The 14982-nt window shown below is 39.9% G+C and overlaps 1 long non-coding RNA gene across 2 annotated transcripts in view; it reads right to left on the minus strand.

Annotated features, from left to right (window-relative positions):
- Positions 1 to 2444: 2444 nt before the first annotated feature.
- LOC125183075 (uncharacterized) overlaps positions 2445 to 14982 on the minus strand; it is a 112277-nt gene continuing 99739 nt past the window's right edge. For both annotated transcript variants that reach the window (XR_007164194.2, XR_007164195.2), the window contains exons 7-8: positions 5985 to 6356; positions 2445 to 4677 (exon numbers count right to left, since the gene is read on the minus strand). This is a non-coding gene — a long non-coding RNA (uncharacterized lncRNA). The remainder of the gene's footprint in view (positions 4678 to 5984; positions 6357 to 14982) is intronic.

Consider the following 14982-nt stretch of genomic DNA (forward strand, 5'->3'; position numbering starts at 1 on the left):
TACACCAGTCACTTGGATCTTACTTGAGGCTTTCATACTATGTTATTGTGTTCAGGTATAAATCCATCTTTCAGTGCTAGGTTTCCAGAGACTTTTCCACCCCTCTGGAGACCTTCTGTTTGGCATGCAGCTCATGCTAAACTGTCAGATTTATATTTTAACAGCCTTCAGTAGGATTTATGGTTTTTGATAGACTATGAAATGAATTACAGAATACACAATGACAAGACTGAAGAGACCTCCAAAACATGACTACAACATTCCCAAACAAAAATGAATCCACCCAACCATTCCCAATAGCCATTTGTCTGGGCTTTTCTCCAGTGAAAGATCTGCAATTTTTTCTACAGTAATACAGCCCAATATTTCAATATTTTCACTAGAAGAAAGGCTATCCTACTATCCAAACTGAATCTTCACTGAGGAAATCAGTCCAGGAAAATACACAATCTAGTCCTGGTTTGGAACAATTCTTCAGTATATGGGTCATTTGAAGCAGCTACTGAAGAACAATAGTTTCAATAGGAAATTATCTACAGCAGATCTGGGCTACCCCAGATAAGGCATATACTCTTCAGTCAGCTCTTATTGTTAGACTGGTTAGGCAGACAGCTACAGATTATTTTGTTTGCTGTAAAGTAAAGGAAAAGGAAAAAGGAACATTCCTACAGAAACCCTAACTCCTCATAGCTCATAAACCACTTTCAGTCCTAACCAAGATTAAGAGTCAAGCTCAAAAGGCACCACAAAACACTGTTTGCATTACAAAACCCAGGGATTATTTTCTCTTTCACAGGCTCACACTTGAGCTGTCTTTTGTGACTACAGAAAGGGCAGCAATTGAAGAATCCTATTTTTAGTGCTGACTGTGGGGAAGGGGATCAGTATGGAAGGTAATTCACCTTCCTTCCTCCACTAGGCATCAGTGCTGGCCCTTCTGCAACAAGCCCGGCCAGCACAACTGCCCTGGAAGCAGAGTGCTGTATGTAAGAGCTGTTGTGGGTGATTTACACCAACAGAACGTCAATGATAGGAGAAAGTTTGTGACTTTTCTTTCTTCTTTTCTCTAGCTACCAGCAATGGACAGAAACAGTCCTGTGGAGTTACTCTAGAAAAGCTCTGCATTGTACCGCACAACTTGGGTTGATTTTATTATGAAGCTTCAGAAACACAAACAAATTTGATGTGGGATAAAAGCAAAATGAGGAAAGGAAACTAGACTGTACAGAATGGCAGAAAAATACAAATGCCATTTATTTAGGTAACCTTGTGCAGTACAGACATACGGATGCTGATATTTGATTTCCTCCAAGCATGGTTATATTCTGTGTCTCGGTAATAGCGTCCATGTGAACTTGAGCACCAAGGAACTATTGCGGAAGAAGCTCAGGATGTTCCTCTAAGGGATTTGGTTCATCCACATCCACACAGAGGACTCACTATAGTAAGTGGAGAATATTTCAAACAAGAAAGGGAGATACTACAGGGATTATCTTCAGCAAAGACACCCTTTGATACTTCTAAGGTTTGGTGTTGTTGTTTGTTTGGTTTTAAATCAGAAAAAGAACTTTATGGCATTAAAAAAAAAAAAAGCACCCTTCCAACATGGGATCACGAGAAAATGAAACATGAGAGAATGCCAACGAAAGGAATGTGAGAAAGTGCCTATTCACAAAAAAGTAAACTGAAGACCCAAATAAGAACATCATGGGGACTCACAGGTATTTATGAGGCAATAACTCCATACAGCTCAATGTACAGTTAGAAATGATAACATCAAATCAGGCAGACTTGTTACCTAACAAAGTCTTGCTCCTGAGAAATTTTGTCTAATATCTGTTACAGGTGATATATAGTGTGGATAGCAACAGCAGACAAACTAGTAAGATCACAGCAGTAGTACAATACATGTACATGAAAGACATGCGCTGAAAGTAAAGAATGATTTTCTGGCAATTCTGGCTTGCCAGTAACAAGCCTGCAATGTGGACGTGAGGATATCTGGCTGCAAAACGATCCCAGAATTAGGAAAGACAGACTGTGAGCTTTGACAGTATTTAGTTCTTATCCGTTTGAGGTTTTCAACGCTCAAGCTAAGACAACAGGATAATTCAGAGCCCACTCAAAGAGCCAAAGAAAAACGTAAAACTGCTTTCTCAGAAGTATGCATGTACTTTTGTTCTCAGTTGAATAGCCAATGCAAATACCCAGGTACAGCCCTTTCCTTGCTGGTGCTGGAAACAAGGTGGCAGGTACCACTCCCTCGTAGATGGACAAGGTACAAAGAAGCATGTAGAAGAAGCAATTTAGAAATGATAATGTCATTCCATGGAGGTGTCACAGGGGCAGCACAAAACCAGGTACAAACAGGGCACTCAAACACACCTCAGAATTTCCTGGAGAACATCATCAGGGTGCTGGGCACATGAGCAAGCACAGTCGATGGAGGAGGCGGTGCCTTACAGAGCACTGCTGTGCAGGGCACAGAAACCTTTGCATAACTTCAAACCACTTGATTACCACATTAACTTGAAAGATTAATTCATTTATGGAAGCTCATGGCCATGCAAACACTTTGCAGCAGGAAACACGTACCACAGCACCTGCCCTTCATGTCTTGTTGCTTAATGCACCAGTGCTCTTTAGGGGTCAACGTGCAAGCTCACCCAGGAGCTTGTGCCAGTAGCACTATTCAGTCTATGATAATTTCATTTTCCTATGTATGATGGTGTTTGAGCTACACAAGGTACCTAATAGCGCAAAGAGCAGGAAAAAAGAATGTTCCTCAGTAAAAAGTAGCTTCACTAACATAACGCACAGTGTGGGGGAAAAAAAAAAAAAAACAAAAACTTCAGAGGCATACAGATTTTATTTTGGCTGGCCCTTGAATGCTATTCACAACAGGAAAAGTATACGTAACCCCCTTCTCTACAGCTCTTATTCTGATACTTATGGGGGTTGAGTTGTTGAGTTACTGAGATAAGTAGAAGCACAGAGTGTTCAGCTCTACGCAATAACCAGGAATTACAAAACACTGACTTTCACAATTCCTCTTGATAGTATTAAATATATAATTACAGTATCACAAATGAATTGTTATAATGAGTGAGATAAGCCTAAAAAGTTACAAGTGAGAGTCATTTGTTTGCAGTTAATACAATCCAAATAAAAAATGATGGAATGGTAAACTGATCCTACAGTCCAATAGGATTTTGTGTATACACATTCATAGTAATGGTCTACTTTCAGTTCACTTTCTTCCTGTCTTTGGTGGGGAAGATCGAGGGTCGGGCACATGCGCTACAGCATTCAAAAGGACACTGCACATATTCTGGGTGGGAATGCAATGGATCTGCTGCAATGGTTTGAATGGCTGAATGCTAAGTGGGTTGTTTACTCAGATATGCCTTACAAAAGATAAACACAATGTCTGGCTTTCTACTAACAAGTTTTCTGGGGTTCTTTATAGGAAAAAATGTATTTATTCCATATTCTTTTGTGCAGGCTGCCATATAAGCCTGATGTCTGACAGCAGAACTAGATCCTCTCAGCAATGATAAATTTATAATGGCATGCATGAGTTTTGACTGCTTGAAAAGTTCCCTAATTAATTCTTATATAGAGCTTCATTTGCAAAAAATATATATATTTTGAGAAGCTCAGAGGAGTTATGGACCACTGCTCCTTTTTGCAGATCTTGAGTTTAACATTATAATTTGTTAATTTCCCTTGCTTACTAAGAGAGGTATCTATACTCCCCTTTTTATCTGCCTTTTATTATTGGAAGAAATAACCCTCAATAAGGCTTACAGCTGCCAAATGGCTGCACACATTTTAGATATGTCCTGAGGCATCAACCTAAAGGTTGTCATTAAACCCCGCCAGAATCTTATTTCAGAAAAGTCACCCATCATAGGTTTCTCCTTATTCTGCCTCAGAATTGGCCTGGAAAGTATTGTTGCCTTGATTTCACAGCAGATAGAGGTTTAGCACACACTGAATTGTGTAATTCCCGGTATTACTTCATAAGTCAAGACGGCGAACATTTGCTCTATAATATTTACAGGGCATAAGTGAGCCAATTGCATGCTGTAAATAGTATGTAAGGATCCACCTAACACTGCTCTTCAAAGAGGCTTGCTATGATCCTGTTAATGCCTGTACTATACTCTGAAAATGCAAATCACTAGAATTCCAGTTTAAAATAAAGTTTCTCATATAGGCATTTTAAGCATTTTATCTGATCTACAGAAATTGTGCTTTTCCTAACTTTCTCCTTTAAACTATGAAAACTGCACAGAACGGTGTCCCAATCACCTTGCTCAAGGAAATTCTTGCTACCATTGGCATACAAAAGAGATATTAATATCATGCCCATCTAGTGCAAGTTGTATCCTGCAATGATAAAAGCTATTTTTAGTGCAAACAGATTATGAGCTTGACAAGTTTTTAGTGTTTAGTAGTAAGACAGAAAAAATGTGTAAAAAACATGTATCCATGGCCTCTAATTCATTAGTGTATACCAAGTGCAAAGACTTAAGTTTAAAATGGCAAACGTATTGGTTATTGTTGAAAAAGAAATGATGAGACTAGCGCATTCCTGCTGAAGGACTATGATTCTTCTTCAAGCTTCTAGCAGTCTGAACAGTTTCATTCCCAGCTCTATCAGATTAAAACCTGGAAAACAAATTCCGAACCTGTCAGCAATGCCATGCTTCAGTGAGCATTTTTCTACGAACTACTCCATCTTATTTTTTCAAAGCTCAATCTTCTTCCAGCAAAGCAAGCATTTGGTTTAAAATACATAAACAAACAAAAAGTTTGCAAATAGAAAGCGACTGGACACCACAGCCTGATCCAAACTACCCTGAAATCCCACTGCATCAGATGTGTGTATCGCATATCCCTTCTCCTCTGGCTCTCAGAAAACCTTACTGGGATTTGGAAGCAGGCTTGCGGAATGGGAAACACCTTCAAAACAGAGCAGAGGGAGAGTGCACAGGCTTGAGGGAGAAGGCTAGCAGTTTCTTGATCATTTGGGGGATTTTCCTTTTAGTTTTGATGAGTTGATTTAAATATGATCTGGAAGGGTTCCAGCAGAAACTGGTACCAATAAAACTGGCAGTGGCCAGTACCAGAGACCACCATGGATTACACAGGAAAGAGTACAAAAGAGAAAACATGATCACACCACCTTTAGATAACACCTCCAGAGCCCAGCAGTCTGCAGATAAGCCTCCTTGAACCAGACATGATGTCTTTAAAGGAACAACAATTAAGAGGGAACCATTGAAATATCATTTTTCCCAATCCATTTTGAAATGCAAGCAAAATTCTAGTATCAACAAAGCGTAGAGCAAGAAGTGTAAACTTGGAGGGTTTAAGAGCAGAAAAGTAAATAGCTGAAGTCTCAGAAATATTGTTAAATGACCTCTAATGCTAAATTTAAATGTCCACATACTCCCCCATGAGATTTTTTTCCAAAAATTGCAGCGATTTGATGACAAAAAAGATGAAATACTTCAGAATGCCAAGTTTTATATAAAATGACAATGCAAATATCAAGATATCATCCTTTTTATACTATTTTATCCTCACTGCTTATGCTATTCAGCCTGCTTGACCCAACCTACAAAATCTACCCAAAATATCCATATACATTTACATATAAAAAGCTAAGAAAGAGCAAACACAAGAAAATCAAAATGAATTGCAAGTGGTATAGCTAACCCTCCAATTGCAGCCAATGGTTTTTAGATTTTTTTTCCCTCCTTTTATCAAAGACAATAAGGTCAGTTCCAAACTTTTTTCCTTTCTGTGTAAAAGAACAGCAGAGCTAATAAAATTACATTTCCAATGGGTTTTGCCCTTTATCAGTATTGTAGCTCTGCTGCTGCTCCTGTTCTTACAGACTTAAATCAGGCTTACTGGACAGCACGTTTTAGGTCTGCTCAGACCATGTTGCACAGAGGAGGAGACATTACCTGGACTGCAGTGGTACTTAGGTGGGAGGGGTGCATTTCTTTTTCCCAGGCCAGGCACTGCTCCTAAGCACGTCTCACATTTCCAGCCTAAGAAAGAATTCCAGCTTCATATGACACTGGAAAACGATCCTTCTGTGTGGCTTTCCTTGATACTGACACTCTGCCCAAGTCTCTTGTACCTTATGCACAAAGTGGAGCCAATGATACCTGCCTACTGCAAAGGGGACATCGTGCTTCATAAAGGAAGACTGATTCAGCAGTGGTGGCGAAGATGGAAGATGCCTAAGGTAAACAAATCTGACATCCAACTGCAGAGCTCTTCCACCAGTTGCTGCGTGCCCTTGAGAAGTTGCTTCAGGTTTGTTCTTTGGCCTAAGAAAAACGAAGGACATCACTTAGATTTCTTTGCAAGTTACATTGAGATCTCTGGGTGGAAAACATCTTATAATGAGAATTCTATTATGCAGACACACTCCTTTACCCACCACCATTCATCTATAAATATCTATAAATATAAATATATTTGCTGTTAACCAGCTTACTTTAAATTGAGATTAGATTTCCTTCCTGATCAAGACTCCTTGGTAGTGTTTATAATATAAGCACAATTTGAAGGATTTGTCTTATCCTGTTGAATTGCTTATAAAATGGGAGCAGAGGAGATGAGGCTAATTGAATTGGTGTAAGGGGAGGAATGAAGCTTGCTTTTCAGTGCAGGAGACGTAACAGGCATTTGCTGCAATGAACAACACCAAAAAAAAAAAAGACAAAAATAGCATAGCTATTTCAAATTCTGCTTTCCCTAACAAAGCACTTACAACATCATTTATAAAATATAAGCTCACATTAGTCCTTCTTACAACTCCTAATACTTTTCAATGACAAGAACGTCAAAAACAGCCCATGAGCCACACTGATCCTTCCAAGTATTTTAATCTGACCTGCAACGTCCACAGCACACGGTAATCCGGATCTGGCCTGACAGTCAGCACCATGGCCCCTTGCTGCTGGTGCTCTCCAGGGCTGCCTCCTTTCCCTCTCTCGTAGCAGCAGAGCAGGGCTGGTGGAAGGAGCCTGTGCTGGCACTAAGAAGGCTGAGCTGAAGGAATTCTGCCCTACAGTTGCCACTTGATGAGAGGGTAGACAAGCACAATAGCTGAACAGCTTCAGTGTGAAGCCTTGAACAGTATCTAAATAGCTGGTGGACCCCAGGGTGGCTTGTTCTCCTGGGTGAATCAATGTGAATTGAATAGACACAAGCAAGGTGGAATCCATCCCTTGGCCCACATCATCATACATAAAGTACCAAACAAGAGAGACAAGGAAAACTGGAGGGAGCAAAGTTTTATGTCCACACAGGCAACGAGGGATAGAGAAGAGTCCCTGCATTGTTCTTGACTGGCAGGAGAGCTCTGCACCAGTCTTGTCTCTGTATTTGTGCACCTTGGAGTAAAGCAAACAAATGTGGATGGGGGAAGATCAGAGTGCATTTGAAACCAGTGAATATCTGGGGGAAAAGCACAAGGCATGCAGCCTTGGAAAAGCACATGGCATCACCACTGTGCAGACCCAACACTCTGGATGGGTCTCCCCAAGGGCTTCCCAAGAGGGTCCATTCTGCCCAGCATCCCTGGTTTCCTGGAGAGGAGTGCGGGACAGCCTCCCTGTGTTATATAGCAGCCAGGCCTCCTTCCCCACACAACTTTACTGTGGAACAACTGACAAGCAAACCACTTAAAAACAACAAAAACAAATAAAAACAAAGCAAAAATAAAAATTCAAAGTTTTAACAAAACTCCTCACTTGATAGAAATTTCAGAGCTCCTGATTAAGTGCAGTGCTGCATGAACAAACATATAGCAGCAAAAGCTGTGCTATGCAATAACATAATCACCATGGGAATAAGCACTTCCACCCTTGAAAGGGTGTCACTACACAATGTTAATTGCCACTGGTACTTTTCTAAATTAGCAGACTATTAATACATTGCTGCTGAAGATAGTCACACTGGAAGAGCTTTGAAAGGAATCCTTGTGCCTAGTGGCTATTTAAAGAGTCTGCATTCCCACTTCAGACGCCTAAATTTGTAGTTTTTCCCTTGGTCTCAGCAGATCTAAGACCTCGGTGCTGCTGCAGCCTGCCCTCCTGCTCCTGCACAGGAGGAACCTGCAGATTCTCACTTCTCCTTTTGCACGGGGCTGTGACCACTGCTTATCTGAAAGTGAGCCCAAGGCACAAGTTTATTTTTGGCCAGATTAATCATCTGCCCTGACCCACTTCGGGATAATCTGGTCACTAAAGCAATATGCATGAGGGAAAGGGAGTGATGGCCAGGACAGAGCTGTACTGGATTTCCCCCTGACTGGTAAATCATAATCTAAGTCAGAAGACAAAGTGGGACCAAGTACCTATCCCTCCCTGAGGTAAGTGTTGATGGAAGCAGATTTTAAAACCCTCATTCTCACTGAAGACCAAGAATCAGTGTGAGTGTCTTAAACACAGCATAAAGTTTCTGAATCTAGTAATGCCATTTTTCTTCTTCTGCAAGTACTTAAGCAATGTTTTTCAACCCTTCTTCCCTCCACCCCCATTTAGAGAATGTAAAGCTAAGATTGAAGTGACAGAGCTAAGAGACAGAGCTAAGTCATCTGACTTCATCAGCCCTTGATTTCAGAAAATACACCAGAGAGAGAGTGGGTTATAACTAACAATAGGTCTCCCCCCCCCCTCCAAGAGGTCTCAAGAGACATCATTTGGAGGTGGTTAAAAGAAATAAAATAGGTTGTCTCTCCATGGGCAAAGTAGGAAAACTAGGTTTTCATGTGGGGGTACTGCAAAAAGAACAAAGGCAGAATATCTGCTGAATCACCACAGTCTATCCACTACTTAAACAACTCTAATTCTCCTGAATTTGCAGCACCCAGCAATCAAGCAGTACTGGGGCTGACACTAATTTTAACCAACACCGTAGTGATCAAACAAAAGCAACTTCATTGCAGACTAGCTCTTCTGGATGACACCTACTGCTTTCATTCAGCCCCAAATGAATTTGCCGGCATGCAATAATAACCGTGATACGCATGTGCTGAAAGTTAACACGGGGGTCTTTCTGCTGATGGAGTCAAATGATTAATCCATGGTGATCACTGTGCGGAATCACTTTAGAAATATATAAATCAAGAGAAAACCCTTTTGTTAGCATTTTTAAGAAGATAAGCAATGAATACAAATATCTAGTACGGTCAAGAAAACAACTACTGCGGGGGAGAAGACAACAGAGGAAAGACGGAAACAGAGAGATCTGCCGTTACTTAAAAGCAGGTAATGCTTGGACAGCAGCCATGCAACGCTCTCTGCAAAGGAGTAAGGGATCGCACAAGTTTCCATGCAGCCTGACAAACCAAGGTATTCTTCCTACAGTTTTTACAACTGGTACAAAAAACAAGAATGACAAAAACATCAAGTTTACAGTTAACCTTCAGGATTGGGAGTTTTTGTATTACAGTATTTATAAACATATTTTACCTCTGTCTGGAGATGCATCAAGGATTTTTGTGAAGTTTTTTCTTTTAAAGAGGACGGTAATGGTGATTAATTACTCCAGAGAAAAGAGAGGAGGAGACAGTCTTGTGTGTGCCACAAGCAAGCACCCTATAGCAAAGTTTATAATTTCTGGAAAGATCCACTGATAATTCTTTCTCCTAGCAAAGGTCTTGGTCTTGCAAGGTGCCAGCTGACTTGGGCTTCAGCGTTGGAGGCTTACAAGCAGCACCACACAAGTTCAAAATGTTAATTACTGAACAGAAGTAACACAAGTAATTGACTGCTTGCAGTAATTATGTGAGAGAATCTCATTCCTGAGGATTACTAGATTTACCATATGAAAAGTTGTCAGATTCTTGTGCTCCTGCCCCAGTTTTGTCATTAAATGTAATACCTCTATTCTCAACTTTGCACTCTTTCATGGCTGTCACCATTACCTGTGTCCAACCACATCCATGTGGAAATGCAAATGTAAATGCTTGCATTTGACATACTGAAACCAGGGCTGAGAGCTAGCGTGCAGGCACAGTAGAGATGACTTTAAATACCTTGGATAATGACAACAAGTTCAGCTTCACCTTTATAAGCATGTTCAGGACTCAAATATGGATTCATTCTTCCAGCTTTAGGCATCTGAGCAGAATACCTAATTTAGGAGAATAGTCATTTTGTACTCCCTCAATAGTAAATGCAGATAGGCAGACACCTCCAGAAAATTAGCAGATTGGAGTCTGAGTCATACTCTGGGGGTGTTTGTCTCTCTCCAGTGACATAAAGGAAACCAAGGGTTTCACTCCCAACTGGCACCTCGGTTACTACCTGAGCTACACCTCTGGTAATGCAGGACAAGCGTGGGTGTACTGCACAGGGTGGAGGCAAGCTCACCCAGCATCTGGGAAGGGCTGAACTCTGTTCCTGTGATTTCACTGCTAGTAGCATCTCAGCTACCAGTGCAGGCTGTCCTGGATGTGTCTGCAACTGGTGTCCCAGCTGGGGGTGCATTCCCAAAGACAAACAACATAAAAAGCCACATTATCATTATGTCCTCATGATGGAATTTCAGAGGCATCAAGTATGCAGACTGCAAAACAAGAAAATTACTTTGTGAGAAATTCTTGATTTTTTTTATTTGCTTCCTTCAACAACTGTTACATGTGTTTTCTCGGTATTTTAGTTGCCTCTTTAGTAGGATTCTGCAAAAATTATCACATGTGGGAAATGTGAGCAGAGATAAGGAAATACAGCTTTATCTTCAGGTACCAATCCCAGTCTGGTAGAAGCTGGCTTCTACTGTTCTGTCATGTTAATGAAAGAAGTTGAATTTTGCTTTTCAGTTCTCCACAGGGAAGTTTCCCACCCGAGCTGGCTAAAACCCAGCCAGAACCACCCACCCACACGTGTAGTCAGATACACTGCTGAGGGACATATGCATCAGGGTTTCTGGGGATTTTGATAATGCTAAAGTTACAGTATTTGCTTATTTGGATTTTTTTTTAACTTAATACAAAATATATCTTTTTTTATGGTACTACAGCAGGATTGTTCCCAACATATTCATATGTTTACGTCACACAGACATCACACAAAGGCAAATTTAGGGACCACAAGTTGCATTGGTGATATGCTACTGATTTTAGTAGGGTCAAAGTATCACAGTTGAATGCTACAACTCACAAAATAACAGGAAAAAAAAACAAAACGGAGGTGACCACCAGACACCAAGGTAAGCAAACTATTCCTCCTACAATCCCCATCCCAGCTCTACCAGAACTCATTTTTATACTTTCATAGACCTTAGCTTCAAAGGATAACAATCCCACCAAGGAGAATAACATTGGCTCTCCCTAACTATCTTTGTTCAGTACTAAAGGCAATATTTTCTTTTGCAGAAGGCAAAAATCAGATAATATTGAGTTTGGTGTCTCTTGCTTCCAACCTTCTCTCCCAGTCATTGTTCAAAAGTGTGTGCGCATATCCAGTAGCCCAGTGTGGATGTGAACACATTGGCACTTTCAAAACAGTTTGAATAAAAATCATCTTATACTACACAGCTGGCAACTTGCTACAGAGGAACAAAAACCACTATTTACAGGAGCTTCTTGTTTAAAAGAACTACCAGAAACAGCCACAGAAGTGGTGCAGGTATAGATCACCTATAATTAATAATACATCACAAATAATTGGTGATGCAGTAAAACAGTAGCAGAAGTCCAGGGGGATCTGAAGTACTGCTAACAGAGCAATACTTGTGAATCAGCAAGAAGGAATTAATGACTTCAAGCCCAAAATAGAAATGTGGTCAACTTGCATTAGAAAAAGTTTGATCTTCCTTTTTTATCAGAGCAAATGTTCTACCAATGCACAAAAACTTCTGTAATAAAACTTTGCTACATGATTCAGCAGAGAAATGAGTGTTTAAAACTTTTGTGCATGTTACTGAAATTTTTACATGCTATTTTACAAATAGGTTCCTAGCTAGTGCCACATTTCCATTCACAGAAACACTTTCATCTAACCGAAAACATATAAAAAACTTATACAAGACCACAGCTATAAATTCAGTGGAAGCCAGAGACAATCATTTGTCCTGTATATTGGAACATGACCTCTTTGTTGAGGCTTTTATATACTATAATGACACAAGTAGTAAATAATAGGAGCGGACCTGGCTTGATATGAGTAAACTATTTTCCTAGCTTTTATATGTACAATAGACTAATTGAAGCATTACAATCATATGAAAACATTAATTTTTGCATTCCCGGTTTTTGAAAATTCATAACTATATTACTATATTAAACAAGATTTTCCACTTGGCATTTCCAGAGGATGCATAATAGAATTTGTTTACTAAATGATGTTGCAAATCATTACGCTTCTCATTAAACTGTACTAAGGGGAAGAGGGAACCTTTCTCTATTATTGATTCTCATGGTCAGTCTAGCGTAAAATTTTTGATGTAGTTTGTACGCGGATTAAAAAGTTGAGCATGAAAATGTATTATTGATTGTGCGCTGCAAAGTACAGTATACTGCTCATCCAACTCATATATTATTGATTATAACACTCAACAGTTCTAACCTTTCACTCAGTTGCTCCAAGGTAACTTTTTTGTGAGGACGTCAAGGTACTATACTTAGAGACTGCACTTCCCAGGGAGTTTGGAAAATTCATGGAGCCGCTATCAGAATTGTTTAACAATGTCTTGTTGATAATCAAATCAGGGAGTAGTTGCAGTGAGCCACCTTGCATCTCAAATGGATGTTACGTGGAGGATGTAGCTGGGGGAGAACCCAAACCATATCAGCCAACTTAGACTTCATAATTGGTTAGGCACACAGGTGTCAGACATGGATCTGCAAATACCAGTCAACATGCTAAAAACAAAAGCAGAGGCTGCCTGACTTTGCCACTGTTATGCCTGGAACAAGAGTAGAATGAGAAGTGGATTCATCGTGGGAAGTATTGCTGACAGTCAGCACCTTGATGGCTTTTGCCAAAGTCTTGAGCATTTTGTCAGAGCTGAAATTGAAATTACAATCTGTGTAAATTGGTCAGTCTCTGGTTTTATCCACATGGCTGGATTCTTACACCTCACAGATTTATCTTCTGAGCCGTGGTCAGATTTTGCACACTGCATTTATCATCTCTTTACAGAAATAATTAAAATAACATGTACATCTTTATTATATTTTGTACTAGGAGGTAAAATAACCAGATGATGAAATTCAAGACAGTGTTCTTACAGAGAAACCCATCCTGAAATGGCCTGAGGCTTAGAAGAGGAGGCAGACAGGAACATGACTTTTCTATCCTGTCTTCTGTAAAGAGAAAAAGCATCTTCTACTCACACAAAAACTCAGTGTAAATATGTATTAGCAAAAAGTTATTTCCACAATGATTAACACCTCATTCACAGAAATCCTACTGGAATATTCTAATCTACTGTCATAGTAAAAATCTAGCTGTATGTGCATAAGGACAGAAGCGACAAGAAGTGTCACCACAGCAATGGCTACTAAGTGGATTTCAGAGGATGATTAATTCAATGAAAAAGTGTAGAATTGATGAAGTCTCTTTCTCTTCAATTGTCTGTCAATTCACAAATGTCTGTAAATAGCATAGGCTACCAGCCCACTCACAGAAAAACTATAGAGTATTTGTCATCATGTATTTCAGGAATGATGGGAGCCTTTTAAAATAAACCGAAAACTATTCTTTTCAATGGCATTAGTAAGAATTCAAAGATAGGCCTATCACAAAAAACAAAAGTTTGAAATACTCAAACGCATCTTTAAAAATGTCTTCTATCTAGATTTGGCATCATGACTTATTTTAGTAGATTGACACCAAGGTAAAAAAAAAATAAATAAAATAATCACTTTCCCAATCACCAAAGCAACACCACAAATCTTCTCATCACAGACTCATCAATGGAGCTTGACTTGCATTGAATGATTTGCCATTCAGAAAAGATTATCCAGATCCAAGGCCAAACTATTCTGCAGATGTAGGATAGATTAAAATTAGAAAACTCATTGAAGTTACTCTGCTGTACTGCCTGGCTACAGAACTATCACAGTGGTTCTTACATCTGGTAATGATTTCGGGGTAAGCTCTCTGGCATCCAGTCTTGCACCATTCATGTTAAACAGTGGAACAGGTTGCCCAGTAAGGTCTTCATATCTGGAGATACTCAAAATTCAACTGGACCTTGTCCTGAGTAGCCTGCTGTAGCTGGCCCTAAGCAATCTTCCAAGATACCTTCCAGTCTCAAAGAGTTTGTAACACACACTGTAACTTCTCCCTCTTCTGGAAACCTGTGCTGTAAGGATATGACAAACTCCTAGTAAGAACCAAAGCACACCCAAGCAGCTCAGAAATTAACACTAGAAAAATATAGACAAAAAACAAACTTAGCATCTTTTGCTTCTTATAGCAAAATGAATTTCACAATCCATAGATTTCCCATTTGAATGAAAGCACATAGTATGCAGTAGGAACAGTGATTTTATCTGCTCATGACGCCAGATTTATAGCAACAATCACAATAGAAGTTTGTCAAATTAAAGTTGTTGCTTCATCTCCCCACTCATGCCTAAATATCAGCTTTAGAAAACAGTTCAGACACATGGGTCAGCTTGATTGCCTTAGTCTACATTTCTAACCTGCCTCACATCATATCTAAATGCTTGGCGTTTGTAACTTCCATGAAGATTAGAGGGGGTGGGGAGACAACCACAGAACTACCTAGAGAAGCATTGGTGTCACAGCTGCCTTAATGATGTGATACAAAATGTGGGGGTTAAGAGAAGGAACAGAGATCAGCCAAAGACCCAGTTGCAGTGCTAAGGTGGCTTATTTCCGTCCCAAGCTCTAACCGAGGAAAGCCTGAACACCAAGAAATAGCAGAACTCTGCTTTTATTTCCCAGCATAAAATACCTGTGAGAAATT

Source organism: Anser cygnoides, chromosome 15 (assembly GCF_040182565.1).
Source record: "Anser cygnoides isolate HZ-2024a breed goose chromosome 15, Taihu_goose_T2T_genome, whole genome shotgun sequence".
Taxonomy (NCBI): Eukaryota; Metazoa; Chordata; class Aves; order Anseriformes; family Anatidae; genus Anser; species Anser cygnoides.